Raw genomic sequence first — 20,480 nt, 5'->3', positions numbered from 1 at the left:
GCCTGGCCTGTCTATCTCTGTGCTTGCAAACATGTTTCATTCTTCTTCAGTTTTTGACATCTTAACCAACGTTGGCTGTGGTTCCTTTCTTGGTAATTGTGATTATTTTAAGGGCAGTCTGTTGTCATTTTCCACCAAGGATCTAGAGGCTATCCAGGGAGTTAAGTGATGGTACAGAGTTTTCCAGAATCATTAACACCTAGCACCAAAATCGAGTGATTGATACCATTCCAAGCCAAGTGTCACTTACTTAGTGAATGAAGGTAAACACTGGTTAATATAGCCTGTCAAAAAAATCCACAAGTTTTGTGCAAACTTCAGGATTTTTAAATCTTGGAAATCAGAAAGATTTAGCATTTTGTGTTTGCCAGTTTTCTGCCATAAAAAAGTCAATCTTGAAGAAGCTAAAATGTTTACCAGGAAAAGACTGTGCCTTGTCTTTTTCTGACGGTGTAGTTTTGGAGTTCTTGGAGATCAGAATAAGAACTAAAGGAGAAGAAATCTTTTGATCAGTGAGGAGGAGTGCCAGTTTCTACAAAAGTGTGCAAATTCTAAATAAACTGCTGGGAAGATTAAAAACTGAAATGGTACAGGGTTTGTGACAATCAAATTTTCCCAGCTTAAAAAAAAATGAGTATTGAACCCTGGAGTGGGTCCATGGAGAGTCTTTGTCTTATTCTCTCTCTTGTAGTGTGTGTTTAGAAGTTTCCATAATAAAAGATTTTTTTTTTAATTAAAAAAAAAGGAACAGATGGAACAATTGACAATAGGTGCTGGTCTTTCCTCTTTTGCTTTCTCATTTTGGAAGCTTTACTGTATGTTGCCTTCCACGGTGCTGACCCTTCCTTTTCTGGTTTTCATAAAATACAAACAAACCAACCAACAAAAAAACCACTTTCTATTATATGTCAACAAAGTACCAATCAATTCCTCCCACCCAGGGTCTCTTTTTTCCTTCTTCCTTCTCCTCCACCCAATAAGAAATATTTTAAATGCTTTTGCTGGCCCTTTCCCCCTCCTCAACTCCTACCTTTTGTCAAGATAATTCAGCACTTTCAGTTGTAGGTTAGCAATGGGTCTTATCACATCTCTCTTCTGTTTTGTTTTGTTTTGTTTTTTAATTTATTTAGTGCTTATATTACAAATTCCATCTCATCTGTCATTATCCATTTGGAGCTAACTATACATAAATTGGTAGGTTCTCAGCTACCATGGATGGCTTCCTCTTTTCTTCACCTCGTCTCCAAACTGACTCTTTTATTACCTGATTAGATTTTTTTGTCAGGCATTTTCCACGGGGTCCAGGGAGAGTCTCTGGACCTTTGAGCTTCTTCTATCCCAGGTATGTAAAGGGCACCTTGGCTGGCACAGGATGCTTTTCTCTTTTCTAACTTTAAAAATGTGTGGTTTCAGGCCGATTCTCTTAACTTGTTCTCTCATTCGGGAAGCTCATAAGAGTTTTCCCTTTAATCATGGAATTCAGGAATCTTCCCAGGCTATGCCTAGATGTCTGATTTTTTCCATCATTCCTGCCTGGAACTCCACGAGCCCTTTCAAACCCAAGTCTGTCTTCAAACCACGGAAAAATTTCTTTCTCGTTTTAAAATTATGGTTTCTCCTCCATGTGTTGCTTTTTTCCTTCTAGGCTTTGTATTATTCCCATATGATGTCTCCTGGGTCTCTCTCCTCCTAGGCTCTGGGTTTTCCCTGCATGATTTGTTTGCTATTTTTGCTTTGTGTTCTGCATTCTCTCTTCCATTTGGTTTCCCAGGTCTTCATCCTCTCCTCCAACTCGTCTTAAATTTAAAATCATGTTTCCTACTTCAAGAAAGTATTTTCTTTCACATCTGATTTTTTTTAATGCTCTTATTGTTTTTTCTTTTTCATGTTGTTGTGCAGGTTGTGGTTTGACTCCTGTGATTCTGAGCAAATTGCAGCCTCTTACTCCTGGCTGTTGGTTTCCTTCGGGTGCCTATTTTCCCTTTGTATTTGTTTTTTTCCCCAAACTTCAATATAAATTTTTTTAAGTTCCACATTTTCCCCAGCTTTACTGAGATATAACTGACAGATAGAAACTGTATATACTTAAGGTATACAGCGTGGCATCTTGATGCATATATGCATCATGTATGCATGTAAAATGATTACCACAATCAAGCTAATTAACACATGCATCACCTCATACAGTTTTTTTGGTGGTGGTGAGAACACTTAAGGGCAACTCTCTTAGTGAATTTCAAGTATATAATACAGATTATTCATGATAGTCACACACTGTCATTCGATCTCCAGAACTGATTCATCCTGTATAACTGAAACTTTGCACCCCTCCACCAACATCTCCCGCCTTGCCCCCCAGCCCATGGCAACCACCATTCCATTCTCTGCTTTACTGAGTTCAACATTTTTAGATTCCACATATAAGTGAGATCATACTGTATTTGTCCTTCTCTGTCTGGCTCGTGTCACTTAGCATAATACCCACCAGGTTCAGCCAAATCTCAAATGGCAGGATTTCCTTCTTTTTAAAGGCTGAATAATATTCCATGGTATGAACAGACCGCATTTTCTTTATCCATTCATCTGAAATGATCCCAAGCATCTTTTCTGACCACAATGGAATGAAACTAGAAATCAGTAACAGTAAGAAAACAAAAATTCACTAATACGTGGAAACCAAACAACACACTCTTGAACAACTATTGGGTCAAACAGGAAATCAAAAGGGAATTTAAAAAAATATCTTGAGACAAACAAAAATGAAAACACAACATACCAAAACATATGGGATGCTGCAATGCAGTACCAAGAGGGAAGTTTATCCCCTTGCCTTGTTGCAGCTCTAATCACCCCCAGGGCTCAGGTCCGACAGATAGGCTGGCTGTGCCTTGTGGTGCCCCAGCAGGGAGTGCTCTGTGTCCCCAGGGACAGGGAGGGATTCCTCAGGTCCTCCCAGGAGCACCCAAAGCTGCTGGCCCCGGCTCTCTGGTGGATCCAATCCCTCTCCTGGAACCAAGCAGACCTGATTCTCACCCAAGGCTGTCTCTGCTGCGGGTCCCTACCGTCCAGCCTGCAGGGCGCCAGCCCTCTTGGCCAGGCCTGGCTGCTGACTGACCTTGAGCTCTGCTGTAGTAGCACTTTTGGAGTTGGGAAGGAGGGCAGTCCTAATCCAGGAGGTTTAATTAAAGAGAGGTTCTCAAAAAAAAAAAAAAAAAAAGAGAGAGGTTCTCAGGTTTCATGGCTGTCGCAGAGATGACTGGGATCGATCATCTTGTGCAGCGTTATAAAAATATATCAGAAAAAGGAAAAGCAACCAAATGGAATTGACTTGAATAAAATGCACTACTAGGTCTATGAGAGGACATCTGAGTGTGTGGATACTGAGTGGTATGGAAATGAGACAGGCTGGGACCTGGGACCCTTTGCCGGCACGTGGGCCCCTTTGCTGCAGTGCTTGCACCTGGACACACCTCTCCTCCAGCAACAAAATACAAAGAAGCTGTACGGGACTAAAAATAACTGCGTGCATGAGCAGTTGGGCCAAATTCTGGATCTGAAAGATACAAAGAGACCAAAAAACCCAACTGCCACTTTTGAAGAGCCTGGAGCAAAAGCAGGGTACTGCGCATGCCCCCTGCACACGCCACCCTCTAAGGGGTGGGCAAAACACCGAAGCCACCCCTCTGGCCCGACCCCTGGACACACCCCTACCCTCACCCCATATAAGAAATAAGCTTGCCTCCCCTCAGGAGGAGAACAAGCAAGGGAACCTGTTGCTTGCTCTCCCATCTGCTGCAGCAGGGGCCCCGACAAAGCCTTGCCTGAACTTTTTGTCTGGCCTCTAGTCAATTTCTATTGATTGGGGAAGGCCAAGAACCCTGGTCGGTAGCAGAAAGTTTGGGGTTTTTCTGTACATGTTTGGGGTCTGGTGATAGTGAAGTTTTGTGAGGAAAGGAAAGGCTGTCAGATGCTCTCAGTTCTGTTTTTGGCATAGCATGATGTACCTACCAAAAGAGTTTTGCAAACCTTTGGAAGCGGGGTGCTCATGAAACGTGCAGGAGGAAGGGGATTTCTTTAACACACCTGCAGCGGTGATGGGTGACGGACAACGCTGAGATCCCATGAGGGCGTGGGAAGTTGTGGTAAATGATCCTTCTCATCCTGCAGGTAATCAGTGGGTCCAATTGATAGCCCTGTTTCCAAATCCGAATGTATCTTTTTTATTTTAAATTCCTTTACCACATGGTAAGCGTCCCAGGAATTTTTTCTCAAGAGCTTCAAAGTGAAACTATAGATATTTTCTTTGTCTTTAAAAGCCAGAAAAGATCATCTGAGAGGAATTATGAACATTTCAAAACCGCTTGGGGCAGAGTGGATAAATTATGCCAAAAAAATAATTCCTAAGGACTTTAAAGTTGAAAAATAAATTTTTTTTCAGGAGGAAAAAGAACTTCGGAAATAAAATAAAATGACAGCCATTTGGATTATGTATTTCTCCTGCTGGGTCAGAAGGAAAATATTCAATTAAAATCTATTATAAAAGATGGGTTTCTAGATTATCAGATTTAAACTTCCACTTCCCTAGAAAAAATCATGACCAAGTGAAACAAATTTTTGAACTGCCCCATTCAGACAGAACAAAATAAGAAATAGAAATGGCCAAACATGTGTAAGACTTGCGCAGACTGGAAGCACTTTTTGGATCCCAGAATTCAGAGTGTGTTTTATGAAACTCTGAAAGCATCACTTCTGTGGTGATTGCATCAGCCTAATCGATCTCAGCAGCTTGTTGATTTGACATTGACATGGTCTTCACCACCCTGCTCCTGGGTCTCAGCTATTATATGTGTCAGTGCAGGAAGCTCATTTTCTACCCTTTGTGGCCTAGAAATCTACTTTTGCTGCCCTATCATGAGAGAGTTCTGGCTCTGACGGCTGCTGAGTGGGACAAATCACAACAGGGAACACTTCCTGAGTCCTTACTCTTTCCAGCCACTGGGAACACCCTGAACTCATTAGTTCATTCAGTCTTCAAGCAACCCTTAGGGATGGGATCATTAGCCTCATTTCTTGGGTGAGTAAAGTGAGGCTCAGTGATTTGCCCAAGGTCACACAGCAAGTAAGACTCAAACCCGAAGCCCCCGACACCAAAACCAGTGTCATTAACCAAACAGGTAAACTGCATTCACTGAGATAAAAATGATGCACCACTTCTTTAATCTCATCTTTTCACTTCAGGATGTATAATGTGTTTTATATACATTTCAGGATGATTAGACTTTCGCATATAGTTCTAAAGCTCCCTGCTGAGTAGGGCTAGCTGTGGAACGTCTTCTCTGTTGCTGGGATGACATATAGAACATACAATAGAGAGAAACGTTATAAAATGATTCTTCTGTCATTAAAAAATAAATTGCCCTGGCTAAACAAACTAGAATGTTTATATAATGGAATACTACTCAGCAACGAAAAGGAAAACAGTACTGACTCATGTAGCAATATAGATGAATCCCAAAGGCCTTATGCTGGGTAAAATAAGGCAGACACAAAAGAATACATAGTGTATGAAATTCTAGAGAAGGCAAAGCTAATGTATTAGCTTGCTAGGACTGCCACAGGCTAGGAGGCTTAAACAACAGAAATTTATTTTCTTACAGTTCTGGAGGCTAGAAGTCCAAGATCAAGGTTTGGGCAGGGTTGGTTCCTTCTGAGGCCTCTCCTTGGCTTGTAGATGGCCATCTTCTCCCTGTGTCCTCATGTAGTCTTTCTTCCGTTCATGTGCATATGTGTGTCTTGATCTCTTCTTCTAAGGACACCAGTTATACTGGATCAGGGCCCACCCATATGACCTCATTTTACCTTCATCACCTCCTGAAAGGTCCTACCTCCAAATACAGCCACATTCTGTGGTCCTGGGGCTAGGGCTTCAACATATGAATTTTGGGAAAACACAGTTCAGCCCATAACACCTAATCTACGGTGAGAATAACCTGCATAGTGGTTGCCTCTGGGAGGAGTGACGCATGGGGCTTGACTGGGAAGGGCCATGGTGAACATTCTGGGGCTGATGGTGAATTGTCTATGGTAATAGGGGTTTGGGTCACAGGTATTTGCCTTTGTCAGACTTGCTGGAATCTTACACTTCAGACTTGTTCATTTCATTGAATGTCAATTTCACCTCAAAGAAAACCAAAAACAAAGATTGATCTCTAGTTAATGATACTCAAGCATAGTGTTTAGGGGACTAGTATAGTGGTACCTGCAGATTGCTTTTCAATTGACTGATGAGTGAATAGATGGAAAGATACAGCAGTGTGTTAACAACTGCAGAATCTAGGTGGTGGTTTCACGTGGGTGTTCATTGTCCAGTTCTTTCAACTTTTCTGTATGTTTGAAATTTTTCATCACAAAATATTGGGGAAAAGTATTAAAAAAGTAAAATTTCCACTTGAAAATATTAGCCAGACATTTCTCATAAAGCATCCTCATTGCTAGATCAAGGTCCACTCATAGAGGGAACTACCACAACCCCATGCCATCATTTGTGGATGAATGCCCCCTCAATATTTTAGCCCCAGTCCACCTGGTCCAAGGAGGAAGGGGAGGAAGACAATCCAGGGAGAGGCCTGAGGGTGCTAGGGAGTTCCGGGGACTAGCTTAGGTGTTCAGGCTCCGCATCCAAGGAAGCAGAGGTGCAGAGTTGTTAAAGCATGACTGTTTAGCACCCAGGGCAGTCCATGATCTGTTTTCTTGAGCCATCATGGAGAAATTAGGCTCAGTGTGGGTGTTAGGGTGGGCATGTGAATGATATGGAGTTAGCAGCACATAGTAGGTACACAAGTGCTGAATAAATATTTGAATGAAATTGGAAAGAAGCATTCCAAGGCCGTAGCCCTCAGGAGATAGTGAAGCTGCCAGGCCGGTTGGGGGGAGTCTGTGCCCGCCTCTTCCCCGGGCCCACCTCTGGTCTGGCCTGAGATACCTTGAGAAACGGGCCCAGGAGGAGCCGCCTGGCCGGTAGGTTCCTGGACAGCCAGGGAGAGGGCTCCTTGCCACATTCTTAGGAGAGAGCACATCCAAAACAATTTCTTTTTCTAAAAGCTCGGCGTTAACGGGTTCCAGATGTCTGTTTGTTATATAATGGGGTTTGTTTTAATAGCATCAACTTCCAGATGTGCAGCCTGGAATCAAGAAGCCCACTGGCCCCCGGAGGACACTGAGAGCCAAGCGGAGAGCTGCCCGGGGGAGAGAGGCAGACGTACGTGCAGGACCAGGCATGGGAGAGGAGCTGGCGGTGCCTCCCGCTGTCCACTGGGCCACTCACCTGCCTGGCAGCTGTGCCCCGACTGAGGGTGGGGTGGGGAGCGTGGTCCAGCCTCCTACTGGTCAGCCCTGACTCTGAAGAGGGGCCCCCGGGGGACAGTCACAGAAAGGCGGCCTGCGGGGGCATGTGCTTGGGAATCCGAGTCGCACCAGTGCTGCCGGGTGACCTTGGTTACGACTCTCGGCCTTGCTTAGCCTCACTGTCCGCGGAGGTGAAGTTGATTAACACCATCCCATCATGAGGGGTCATTGTGGAGACTGAAGCAAGGTGAGGGGCACAGAGGGGGTGCTGGGAAGCCTTGGACCTTCCCACTTGGTCAGAGTGGAAGGGCTGGGCCCTGTGACCCAGCGCCCCTCCTCCCCCCACTCCCCCCACCCAACCAGCAAGCCCTTGGGCAGCACAGGCGACATTTTCCCTGGAACACTGGAAAAGTGCCATCCATGAAGCGCTCCCCACTTCCCCTGGCAGCTTGTTCCTCGTTCCGTGGCCCTGCAGCTCCAACAGACAGAACATTCTTCCTTTTGTAGAGCCAAAGGCGGCCTCTGTGTGACCCCCAGAGGTCCGAGGTCCATCCCTGGAGCCCTGCCGAGCATGTCTACTCCCTCTTCTACCTGAGGGCCCTCGGGTGCCAGAGGAAAGTGACCAAGCCCCCCAAGTCCTCTTGCTCTCAGGGGGTGGCAGCTATAGCATCCCGTGGATGAAGATTAAGGTGCCCTGAGGAGGGATGTTCAAGATCCTGAACAAGAAATATCAGAGAACCTGAATGTAGTCCCAGGAGACAGTCATGCCCTTACTCATGACAGGAACATTCAGTCCCTCAAAGAAGATAACCAGCCCCAGATTAACCCATAAAAATAATGCAAGTCCAACAAATTTTCGATCAAATGGGGGAGGTTTACAATATAAAGTTGACATGGAAAATAAGTGTAGAATAGCTATTGTTATGGACTGAATGTCTGTGTCTCCTCACCCCAAATTCATGTATTGAAACCTTACCCCCAGTGTAATGGCATGAGGAGGCGGGGACTTTGGGAGATAATTGTAACAGAGGTCAGAGCCCTCATGAATGGGATTAGTGCCCTCATGGAAGGGACCCCAGAGAGCTCCTTTGCTCCTTTTCTGCATCATGAGGACACAGTGAGAAGCTGGCAGACTGCCTGTCCAGAAGAGGGGCCTCACCAGAACCCGATCATGCTAGCACCCTGATCTCAGACTTCCGGCATCCAGATCCAAGAGAAATAAATGTCTGCTGCTTGAGCCACCCCGTCTATGGTACTTTGTTAGGGCAGCCAGAACGGACCAAGACAATCATGACATCCCTGTATGTGAAGATCAGTAAGGGAGGCCTTACCCTCCCAGCTGTTAAAACATATGGTGAAACTCTAATACCTTAAACAGTATGGTACCAGCACCAGAAGAGCAAAGAGATAAATGGCAGGGAAAATTGAAAGTCCAGAAATAGACCCATCCACAAATGAACACAGAGTGTGGTAAAGAAATGCATTTCAAACTAAAGCAAATAGGAAATGTAGCTGGTTACCTTTGGGGCAAGGGACTTGGTGTGAGAGGATAGTGAGTGAGAGAGGTGTTTTTTTTCTTTTTGGCCATGCTGCGAGGCTTGCGGGATCTTAGTTCCCCACCAGGGATTGAACCCGGGCCCTCGGCAGTGAAAGCACGGAGTCCTAACCACTGGACCACCAGGGAATTCCCTGATTTTTCATTTTGTATCTTTCAGGATGGCTTGACTTTTCCAACCCTATTATGTATTATTCTTTTTTTTTAATGTCAGCATAATTTTATGTCAGTATATGTTATCTAGAGATTTTGATTCCTCTTGGGTTTTCTCCTTTGTACTTCTCTGTTTAAAGGGAAATCTAATAAGTGTTATAAAACTAATAATAAAATGATATATAACAAACTGTTGAGCCCAGGGGAGGGCTCTCACCTTTTATGTCATACACGTCCATGACATTTGGACTACTCTGCCTCCTCCTACTCCTCTTTTTAAAATTACAAAAAAAATTTTTTTAATTTTTAGATTGCAAGTATGACTTTCAAAATCAAGAAGAGAGGAAATGAATTTTGAACAAAATAAACAAACCAGTGCAGAAATGATGGATTACTCACTAAACGGGACTGGACAACTGGCTCACAATTTGGAAAAAATAAAGTTAGATCCCTACCTTACACCAAAATAAACCTCAGATGGCTTAAAGATTTAAATGTTGGAAGTTAAACCAGAAAAGAATCCTAATCCGTATACAATTTTAGGATAGGCAATAATTTTCTAAGACAACGTCAAATGAACAGATTGATGAATATGACAACAAAAATATGTCAGGTTTCTTTCCATCAAAACAAAATCAAGGTCAAACTGCAAAGAAAAACAAAAAACAAGATAGCTATGTAACAAAGAATCAAGAATTTCAATATATAAAGAGCTCTTACAAAAATTCCCGCCCATAATTTTTTTTTTTTTTTTTTTTTAATCTAAGCCAAGAATAGAGGGAATCTGACCACAGCGAAACCTGAGTTTCCTAGGGCAGGTTGGAGGTGGGGACGGCAAGGCTGAGCCAGAGGGTTCCTTCTGATGGGAACAGGGAGAGCTCAGCGGAGCAGCTCTGGGGCCAGGTTGGGTGCCCTCCATGTGGCAGGGGTTCCCTGCTCTCCCTGTCATCCACAGTCCTATCTGGCGCCAGCTTCTTCTCCAGCCCAGCCTGACACACACCTGCCCCACCCAGCACATCTAACATTTCCCCGTTCCTTCACACACATCAGGCACTTCCCATTTCCATGACTTTTGCAAATGCTGGTGCCTCTGTCTGGATCACCCCTCTCTCATCTCTATCGGAAAAATACACCCAACTGCTCCTTGAAGTCTCAGATCAATGTCCCCGGTTCTGCATAATCATCTTTGATCCACCCAGCCTCCCAGGGGTCTCCCTTCAGGCTCCTGCAGCACCAGCCCATCATTCCATCCACTTAATTGCACTTTTCTGCTTACCTGTCCTGGTCCCCTGCTAGATGACAGGGGCCCCTCTAGACAGGGGTCTCCCTGGGCTCCCGCTCCCCGACTCCGGGTCTGCGTGGGGCAGGTGTTCAACTAATACTGCATGAACAGATGAATCAATCGTACCTCGGGTACAGAGCAGAGCACTTGACCTGACACGCCCCACGCTAGGTTAGTTGAGCTTCAGGGTAAGTCATTTCCTAAAACAGAACAATTTTATTAACAATAGGGACACAGATTCATTGACTATTATGTAATTATACACAATTACATAACACATTAAAAATACATTGAAAGAGAAGTGCCTAGTTACAGTTAGAGCAAAAGAAAGACACCCACCAAGGGGCAGTGGTAGCTGAACGCACTTGAACTACTGAAAGCCATTGCTGAGTCCGACAATCATGGCTTCATACCAGATCTATGCCAGGCTCCCCCTTGCCCTTGAGATACCCATGGTCTCGGGGCAGGGTGGCTGAGGGGAGAGAAAGAGCTATGATAGTGACATGCCCAAGTTTTGTGGTGTCACAGGAAGGAAGTGCTGTCTGTGTGCGTAGGATGATTACAGCTCTCAGGGTAGACATGGGGGACCGTGTGACGCTCAAGGCCCCCAACAGCGTGCGCTATGGTAATGGTACTGGGACGTGAGCCCACAAGGGTGGAGGTTTTTGTCTATTTGTCCACTGCTGAATGTCGAGCATCTGGAACACCATCTGGCGCATAGTAGACCTTCAGTAAATATCTGTTGACTGAATGACTGGAGATAGTCCCAGCACAGTGTCTGGAGATGGTGCTGAAGTCACCTCTGGGTCTCCCTCTGCTGAATCCTGAGTTAGATCACAGGGCTGTTTTTGCTGGAGGCTCAGCCTGCAGAGAACCCAGCTCGGAGGGAGCAGGGGGCAGGCTGGATCTGGGGCGGGGGAGCAGGGAGGAGGGGGAGGCACCTTCAGAGTTTGACAAGGAGGCTCAGAGGGGCCCTGGGTGCCTGCAGCTGGGGGCAAGGACCACAAAGGCAGGAGGGCAAAGGGAGGAAGGAACTCAGAGGGGGCAGCTCCAGGGACTGGGCCTGGGTTCTGCCCTCCTCCCTGGGCCAGGGCAACAGAAGCTGGCAGGATGCTCTACCAGCCCGACCGCCCAGGCCTGGAGATAAAACACACAGAGAGGGCGCCAGGCTCTGAGGGATCAATAAAGAGGATTTGCCTCCAGGCTCTGAGCACGGTAACAAGAACTTGAATTTAGGGCTCAAAAAAATTAGGTTCATCCCGTTGGCGAGCGACAGAGCCAGCACTCAACCTCACGTCTTTATAATTCGAGAGCCTGACCTTTTTTCACTCTGCTGAAAAAAAAGCAAGGCCACTGGCACAAGGCGAGCGTGGAGCCTGAGGCCAGAGCCAGGCTTCGGTCTGGGTCAGCATCGCACCAGACCTGGGGGCAGAGCCACGGGGCGTTCTGGGGACAGGGCCAGACCAGGGCTGGGGGTCAGAGTGGCTTTCTGGGCTCTGGGCAGCCTGCCAGAGACAGTAACCCAGGGTTGGTGCAGGGCCTGCTGGCGCTCCCACTCCCGCCCTCCATCCCTGGCCCCGCCTGACCTTCCTCCCCTGGGGCATGGAACAGAACGGAGTGGGCCTGGCCCTTATCCTGGAGGAACTGCAGCTGCTCCTGCAGCCCCATTCCAGCACACAAAGGCGCCTTCTTTCCCAGCACAAGGTCTTGATTGCATGTTGCCCTGAGTCCAAAAGCTCCTCTGAAGGAAGTGGTTCCCTCCCAAGGGGTGTGTGTGTGTGTGTGTGTGTGTGTGTGTGTGTGTGTGTGTGTGTGTTTGTGTGTGAGGGAGCTGGGTCATCACGGTGGTCAGACCCTCTCCCTCCTCCTAGGTTTGGCCTGGAATTTCTCAATCTGCATCCTTTGTGTGTATGCACGTGCATACGTGTGTGCGGGTCTGTGTGTGTGAACACGTTTGAGCACGTCTCTGCAGTCTCTGTACATGTGCCTGTGCATATTTCTGTATACACAGCACACAACTGTCCATGTTTGCATGCCTATGTAGCTGCGTAACCAAGCACTTTTGGGGTGTGTGTGTGTGTGTGTGTGTTTCATGTGTGTCTACACAAGACACCTGGGAGCAGGCCCCCATCTCTGCTGCCTCTGGCCATGCCTCCCCACCCTCCCCTCAGCCCTGAGCGTGTGCAAGCCTCCTCCCCACCCCCAAGCCCGCCTCTGCATTTGTCTGGGAACCACCTGGCCCCTTTCAGCTCCGGGAGGAAGACAGGTTAGTACAGCTTGGCTTGTCCCATACATACTTTCCCAAAGTTCCCTGGATCCCAGCCGAACTCTTTATAAAAAGGCTCTTGGGGAATAGCCGAACAGGAAGGTGGAGACCCTGCCGAGGGGGCTCAGGACCCCCGCTCCAAGCTCCAGGAGGAAATGGAAGCATCAGTCAACTGAGCTTCAGCCAGAGAGAGGGCCTCGAGTCCTGAGGCTGAGCTTAGACTGAGGACCCTCCACCCCCAGGGAGGGGGACACATCATCTCAGGGCAGCAGAGCTGGCAGGGACCCCAGGAACCCCACTGAGCACAGGGAAGGAGAGACCCAGAGCGGTGCCCTCGGCCATTCAGAAACTGAGTCCCTTCCGGGCATCCCGCTGCCCCCGGAGACCCTTCTGTGGATAAACTCCGAGCCCTCCCACCCTCAGGGAGGTGGGCGCTGCTTCCTCTCTCTCGCGGCCTTGCATGGGGGCTCCGAGGCCTGGCTGGGCTCTCTGCTCTTGGCCTGCAGAGAGCTCACAGCCGCTGGGCTCCAAGTCGGTCAGTGGGCGTTCGAGCAGCCCCCGCATCACAGGGCGGGGTTTACTAAGCACCCACTTGACTTGGGGTGCGGGGCCCTTGGGCTGGTTCCTCCCAGCCCCTCAGAGCACAGTGGGCGGGTGGGCTTTCCGCACTGCCCTCCCCCCACCGATACCCGGGCCCCACCCTCTAACGGCGCAGGGCTCCGGCTGGTGTCCTGGGTGTTGGGAGGAGGGTTGTCCAATGGGGCGAGAAGGTCTGACCCCAAGTGAAGCCCGGGGCACAGGCGACAGCCACTCTCACTGTCTGTGCTCGGGGACGTGTTGCTGGGCTGCTGGGGGTGCCACAGCCACGCGGGAAGGGCAGCGCCACGGGCCCCCAGGGAGGAGCCCAGAGGTCTGTGGGGCTGACGTCGCGTCCTGCTGCCGAGAGCCAGCTGGGGTCCAGGAGCTCCTGGGCGGGGATGGGACAGGCTGGCTCCTTTGGCCCAATCCCCGCAGGTCCCCCCTGACAGACCCTCCTCTTGCCCTCAGGAATCTTTTTCTAGATGGGGGGAGGGGCGGTATGGGAAGCTTTGCTCTTACCTGTCACGTTGTGTCCAGGCCAGGGGCTGCTTTTGAAAGTCAAAAGACAGGAGGAGATTCTTTTCTTTTCTTTTCTGCTCATTGTCATATCAAGTCCCTGAGAAATGAGCACAGACCCGCTGACTGGCTTAGCACGAAAGGGAGGGGAGCCAGAGGGCGCAAGGAATAATCGAGAACCCAAAATCACAAGGTCAGATTTGAAGAGCATTGCGCCCCCAAAGTCGAATGGGCAGAGACAGTGCCACTTTGGATGGGTGTCTTATCTCTCAACTCCTGCTGCTTACGAGGCTGGGGTGCCAGGGCCAGCGGGGCCAGGGGGCGGGCAGTGGACCATGGCTGCTCCCTGGGCCTGTTTGGGATGGTGGGTCGTGTGCTGAGAGCACAGCTGGAGGGGGCTCCAAACCCTCCCATACCCCAGTCCACGGTGGGGGGCTGCGTCTGCATCCCCTCCCTGAGTGGAGGCTAATCATCTCCAACTTGTCTGGGGAAAGGAAGGAAGTGGCCACAGGGGCTCAGCTGGCGGGAGCTCCTGCTCCCCCAGGCCCCCCGCCCTCCAACTCTGTCTCTCAGATGCACACGCATGCCAGGAGTACAAGTTGAGGGCCCTTTCCCTATGGACACACAGCTTGCTTCCCGATGGGGAGATTTGACAAGGGACCGTGGTGAGAGTTGGAGGGTCTCCCAACTGTGGGCCCGGGGACTGGGGTTGGGGGCTTTCCTCAGGCCCCTATAATCCACCTGAGAGGCCTGCACATCCCCCCACCCCAGTCCCCCCGAAGGCATTCACTGGGGCTTTGGCAGCCCCCCTGGCTCTTTGCCAGCCTGGAACTGTGAATGGAAAAGCCTGGATCGAAGCCGGAGTGGGGATGGGGGAAGGGGTGGGCCGTGGGACCGGGATCTCGTTCTCCCGGTCTGGCCTCCTCTCAGTCAGAGCCAGGACCGAGGCTTAACGCCGCTTGCGTGCAGCTTGGACCCCTCCCCCATCCTGCTCTCCTCCCCCACTCACACCTGCAGGGTGGCCGCAGGTGAGATCACTCACTCCTTGTAAGACCCTGAGGATTCTCAGGAACCTGCATGCGCTGGGGACGGAGAAGGGTGAGGCCCAAGTGTCAACACGACAGGCACACGCACCCAGCCAGGACCCGAGCTCCAGGGGCCCATTGATGAGACTGAGGAGATTTCACACGGCTGCTTCAGTCCAGGGGGTCGGGGGGGTCCCATCAGATGTTGGCAGGTGCCCAGGGTCGCCCCATGTGCGACTGCAGTGCCTTCCTGGACGTTGGGGGGGAGAGCTCAGTCCTCCGGGGGCTGCTAGCTGCCAGCACTGCACCGACGTGAACTCCGGAGCCTTTCCTCGTGTCCTGCTTCTGAGAGCCAGCTGAACACCCCAGTGGGGGACAGGATAGTCACCTCCCTTAAAATGCATCCTGAGGGCTTCCCTGGTGGCACAGTGGTTAAGAATCTGCCTGCCAATGCAGGAGACACAGGTTTGAGCCCTGGTCCGGGAAGATCCCACATGCCGCGGAGCAACTAAGCCCATGTGCCACAACTACTGAGCCTGCGCTCTAGAGCCTGCGAGCCACAACTACTGAAGCCCGTGTACCTAGGGCCCGTGCTCCGCAACAAGAGAAGCCATCGCAATGAGAAGCCTGGGCACCGCAAGGAAGAGTAGCCCCCGCTCCTCCCAACTAGAGAAAGCCCGCACGCAGCAACGAAGACCCAACACAGCCAAAAATGATAAATAAATAAATAAATATAATTAAAAAAAAAAAACAAAAACGCATCCTGATTCTGCTTTCTCACATGTCACCTGGGGGCTGTATCGGGAGCCTGACAACGCCCACGGCTCTGCCATCGCTCAAGTAGCAGACTTGTTCCCAAGTGCCCTGGATCCAGCCTGTCAACAGACATTTGTCTGCCCCTGGAGTTTTTGAAAATCTGAATTTATTGCATACACTTAAAAATCTGGGGATTCTATACAAATATCTGAATTTCCATCCTCTGTTGAAAAACAATCAGGGTATTGGGCAACACAGGCCCAAATTCCTCTATGGCATCAATTGGCTGTAGCTGGTAGCCGCTGCCCCTTTTAGTCAGGGCAAGAGGTTTCTAGTTGCCATCGGTCTTAAGTTTGTCTTAAATCTTAAATTTATTGCCTTAACTCTGGCCCGTGTCACTCATGTGTGTCACCTGCCTCACCCGGGAGGCATGCGAGTTTACGAACACTGCAATATATTGAATAAAAGGGCCCATGAGCCACTGAGGTCTCCCCAGAGGGACACATACCTGTTTCTTAGTTCTCCTTGGGCATGGCCATTCAGGTCGGGACACATGCTCACAGCTCTCTGTTTTTTCCATCACTGTGAAAAACACCCAGCATGGCTCTCTTCACCCAAGAGTCATCTTCCCAAAAAAGGACAGAGGCGGATGGGGCTTGATTTATTCTAGGTAAACCCTTGGCACAGCTTTAAAACTCCTTTCTACACTTTTGCCCACTTGCATTGATGTCAAATTTACCAGGAAGTCATTAGCCGAATCGCCCATCTTCCTCCCCTGAAAACTGCGGCACTTCCTCCCTCCCGTGCCCTCCCCCTTGTCATCGCCCACGTCTGCTCCCCGGCAGCTGCTCCCAGGCACAATCCACGCTGGCCCGCAGGAGCCTTGAATCCATTCAGTGTCTCACGTCCCTCTGCCTGGTGCTGCGTCAGGAGAGGGCAACGTCCGGCAGATTCGGTGGTTCTGTGGGTCAGTCCTGTCCCCCAACCAGACTCTGAGGCCCCCAGCAGCAGGGTGGTGCCCGATCTGATCTGTGTCCGGAGCACAGCCCAGCCTGCGGCACAGCAGGACGGGCCGGAAGTCCCCAGGCAGTGTCCTAGGGCCCTGTGCCTTTGGGAGGCCAGTTCGCCAGCCCTCTGTCACAAGAGGGTCGAGCTGGCCATGGGCTGGGGCCCAATGAGGTGTGCCGGCTGCCCTTAGTCACAATGTGGGCGGGTGTGTGAGGGGAACTCACTTGTCCCTGCAGAGACTTGGTCCCAGCTGCTCTTTCCTGTTTCCTCTGAACTCAGCTTCCAGGACGTGGCTGCCAGTAAGCCTTGGCCAGGGCACCCGCCGGCGGCTCCCGGCCACCGCTGCCTTGCACTCAGCTCCCCGCATCTGGCCTTCCTGTTGCCTGAGCTCCAGCTGGGACCATGACCCAAGCTGGCTCGTCCGCCAGGCCCATCTTCAGCCCACACTGCAGGTAGTCAGCCCACAGCCCCTGACTGAGGACCGTCTTGCAGGCCCCTTCCCAAGGCATGGGTGGTTTTGCCTCCTGGTCCTTAACCCACGTCGTGTGTCTCCCTCTGCCTGTGTCCTCCGAACACACGTCTCCCTGCCCTTTTTGGGTCCTTTCTCTAAAAATTGCTTCTCTATCGCTGGCAGCTTCACATCTGTCCTCTGGCTTCCTTCTCCTTTGCCCCAAATAGGACATGGCATGGAGGAGAGAGAGTGCAGGACAGGCGGTTCTGACTTTCCCTCTGAAGTGAAAGGATGCCCTGGGGGTTTGGAGGCGGAAACTTGAGACAGGCCCGAAGTCCAGCACTTCTTTGAAGTCTGTTTTATCTCAGAAGTAGATGTCATTCTTCTATACTAGTGTATGGTTCCTATTTATACAAAACCACGTTTGAATTAATATAAAAATATTTTAAATGACTTAGTTTTTGCACTGAATCTGTGAATACAATGGATGCTCCAGGACAGGAGTCTGCAAGCTTTTTCTGGAAAGGGCCACATAGCAAATATTTTCAGCTTTACAGGCCATGTGGTTCTGGAACAGCCATTCAAGCCTGCTGTGTGGGGTGGAGACAGCCCCGGACAGTACGTAAAGGAACGTGGCTGTGCTCTAAGAAAACCTCGTGGTCTCTGAAATCTGAATTTGGTATGCTTTTCACGGGTCGTGAAATAGTATTCTTTTGACTTTTCCATTATTAAAAAATGTAAAAGCCCATTCTTGGCTTGTGGGCTGTACCAAACCAGGCGATGGGCTGTATGCTCTAGGAAGACTGTGAGGGGCCTGCGCTTTTGTAATCAGACGCCCCTCTAGGTTCCTGTCCTTCCACTCACAGGGCCACTGGAGGAGGTGACAACCACCTGGGCCTCGTCCTCATCTGAGGAACACGTTTGGGATGAGATCATGGGCGTCGAGGCCTGGCACAGCAGGCCGCAGAGCAGGCAGCGGGAGGTGGTGCTGGGGACCCTTAGCGGACGTGGGGCTGGGCCTCGCAGGGGGAGGAAGGTCACCAGGGCCTGGTGGGTGCAGACGGCACCCTAGGGCGAGAGGCGAGCAGTTTTCACACTAAAAAGCCAGACCGAAGCTCTCGCAGTTGGGGTTTCTGGTCCTGCTTTCCAGGTCCTTACTCAAAGCTTGGGCTGAAATGAGGCTCTGGCCTTTGGAGATGGTCTGTTTGCAAGTTGCCTCTCAGCAAAAAAAAAAAAAAAAAAAAAGTACAGTTTGGGAATTCCCTGGCGGTCCAGTGGTCAGGACTCCTCGCTTTCACTGCCGAGGGCACGGGTTCAATCCCTGGTTGGGGAACTACCCGCAAGCCAAGTTGCCTCTCTTCTCTTAGCCTCAGAGCACTCCTCCCCTCCCCCCAAGCCCTTCTGGCTGAGCAGTTACACAACCCCCTGCCATCCTTCTTTTCCACCTTCTAAGGCTGGATGCTTCCCCTTGGACCCAGGCTGGGGAGTCCAAGCACCCAGACGCCATGACCGCCCCCAGGCTCGCACAGCAGGATGGGAAGGAAATACCTTCTTCCCTGGGTGACCTGGCTCCTCTGGCCTCAGGGCTGGCCACTGTAGCCAGGGGGCAGCACGGGCCAGATCAGTCCCTCTCCCCTTGCTCATCATCCCTGTTTACTGCTACTTTACAAAGCTGCACTGAGGGGCAGCCTCCTCCACGCCTCAGACCAGATGCCCACCCTGACTCCATTATTGGCCAGTTCATGGCTCTGGAATTGGTTTCTCTGTGTCCCCAGATCCCTTGCCATTTATCAGCTGGGTGATTGGGTGTTGCTTAGCCTCTCTGGGCCTCAGTTCTCTCATCTGTAAAATGGGTATAACCTCAGAGTTACTGTGGGGATTGGGAATATGGCCATAAAGCACAAGCCCCACTCAAAGAAGTTCCTAGTAAATGTGCATCATTACATTAAGGGACCAGAGAAAACAGGATGCCTGGTCCCTTAATGGTTTGAAATCTAGATAAACCAAAAACACCTTAGCATAATTACCTACCAGATATTGCATGGGATATACGTGTACCAAGAATATTAGTTTATCTGAAATTAAAATGTAACTGGGTGTCTTTTTTCCCCTAAATCTGGCAACCCTACCCCGACGGAGGCTACACAGACCCGGGAGCTGCCCTGTCCCCCAGCCCCACAATAGTCTCCTCACCCCTTTAGTTCACTCTGATCAACGGGCTTGCGTGGAAAGGCCCCTTCTTTCCTGTGTGTAGGGTCATAGGGACAGAGGCAGTCAGACAACCTGTTTCCTGCAGGTGCTTTGAGTCCAACCCCAGATCTACTCTGTACTTGCCTCGGGGCTTGGAGCAAGATTCTCCTCACCCTTGATTCCCCTGCTACACCCCTAATTTAACTATCTTATCGTTCCGGGACTGGCAATCCTCACCTTACCAGCTATTTAAAAGGAGTAAAGGTATATGACTCAAATATAACAAGCAGTTGTACGCACTTGACATCGATCATTTCCATCAACCCCATCAACAACCCTACAGGTTCAAGTTATAATAATCCCTGTTCCACAGAGGAGGAAACTGAAGCTTAGAGAAGGTGGGAATGCTGCTCCTGCCTCCGCCAGGGGAACCACAGCTCTTCCAGGGCCTCCACTCTCCTCCCCCCGCCCCCCCATCCTAGTTGCTCCCTTTGTCCTTTTGACCTTGGGAGCTCGGACACCAGGACGGGCTTCCACAGCACCAACTTCAGTCATTTCCAAACGCACCGCGGGGAACACCTTCCTCGTAGGAGCCGGTACTTTATTCATCCCTTTCCCTTATTTCCTATCTTACCCCACAGATACCCCGCTGAGCGTGGTCACAATGCCGGCCACTGGGTAGCACAAGCCGTGTGTCCCGAGGACCTGCCCTTGCGCTCCCATCCCTCGGAGACTGGGTTTTGAGTAGCCACGGTCCAGAACCAAGGTGATAGTCACTGGGCTGGGTGAACCCCACTGCTGACCTGAGAAAGAGGTCCTTTTGTGGTTTCTAGACCAGGCAAATGAACAGTAATTCTTGCAGGAAACCATTTTAAGGTATAAATGAATAGAGCATAAAGTTTCCCAGAGGGTGTGACACAACTGTTCCATGTTTCCCGATGCCAATTTTCCCGAGTGTAATTCAGTCAGAGCTGGTCTCTGAGGCTGAGGGGGTCCCAGACTAAGTATCACAAAGGTTGGAGCGTCCTGGCCTCAGGCTGCTGGGGTTGGGGGGTTGTCTATCCCAGCTCTGTTCTCTGTGGTTGATGAGATAGCTTTGCAGCCTCTCCGTTGGCTTTCGTGAGGCAGACTGGACGCCAGAATCCCTCTACCCAGCAACCAAGATGCTCTGAGAACAAACGAGGTCACTTATGGTAAACACGCACGAAACATTAAAACACTAGCCCAACGTACATGACTAATTGTACTCTCCCACCCTCATACGAGGAGGTAGAATCTACTGGGGCAGGCTTGGAGGTCAAGAGTGAAACCAAGACTCTTTACTACTTATTCTTCTACCCAGAAGGAGGGCTCCC

The sequence above is a fragment of the Balaenoptera ricei genome, chromosome 15, assembly GCF_028023285.1.
Source record: "Balaenoptera ricei isolate mBalRic1 chromosome 15, mBalRic1.hap2, whole genome shotgun sequence".
In the NCBI taxonomy this organism is placed as follows: Eukaryota; Metazoa; Chordata; class Mammalia; order Artiodactyla; family Balaenopteridae; genus Balaenoptera; species Balaenoptera ricei.
This window is presented reverse-complemented; position numbering follows the sequence as displayed.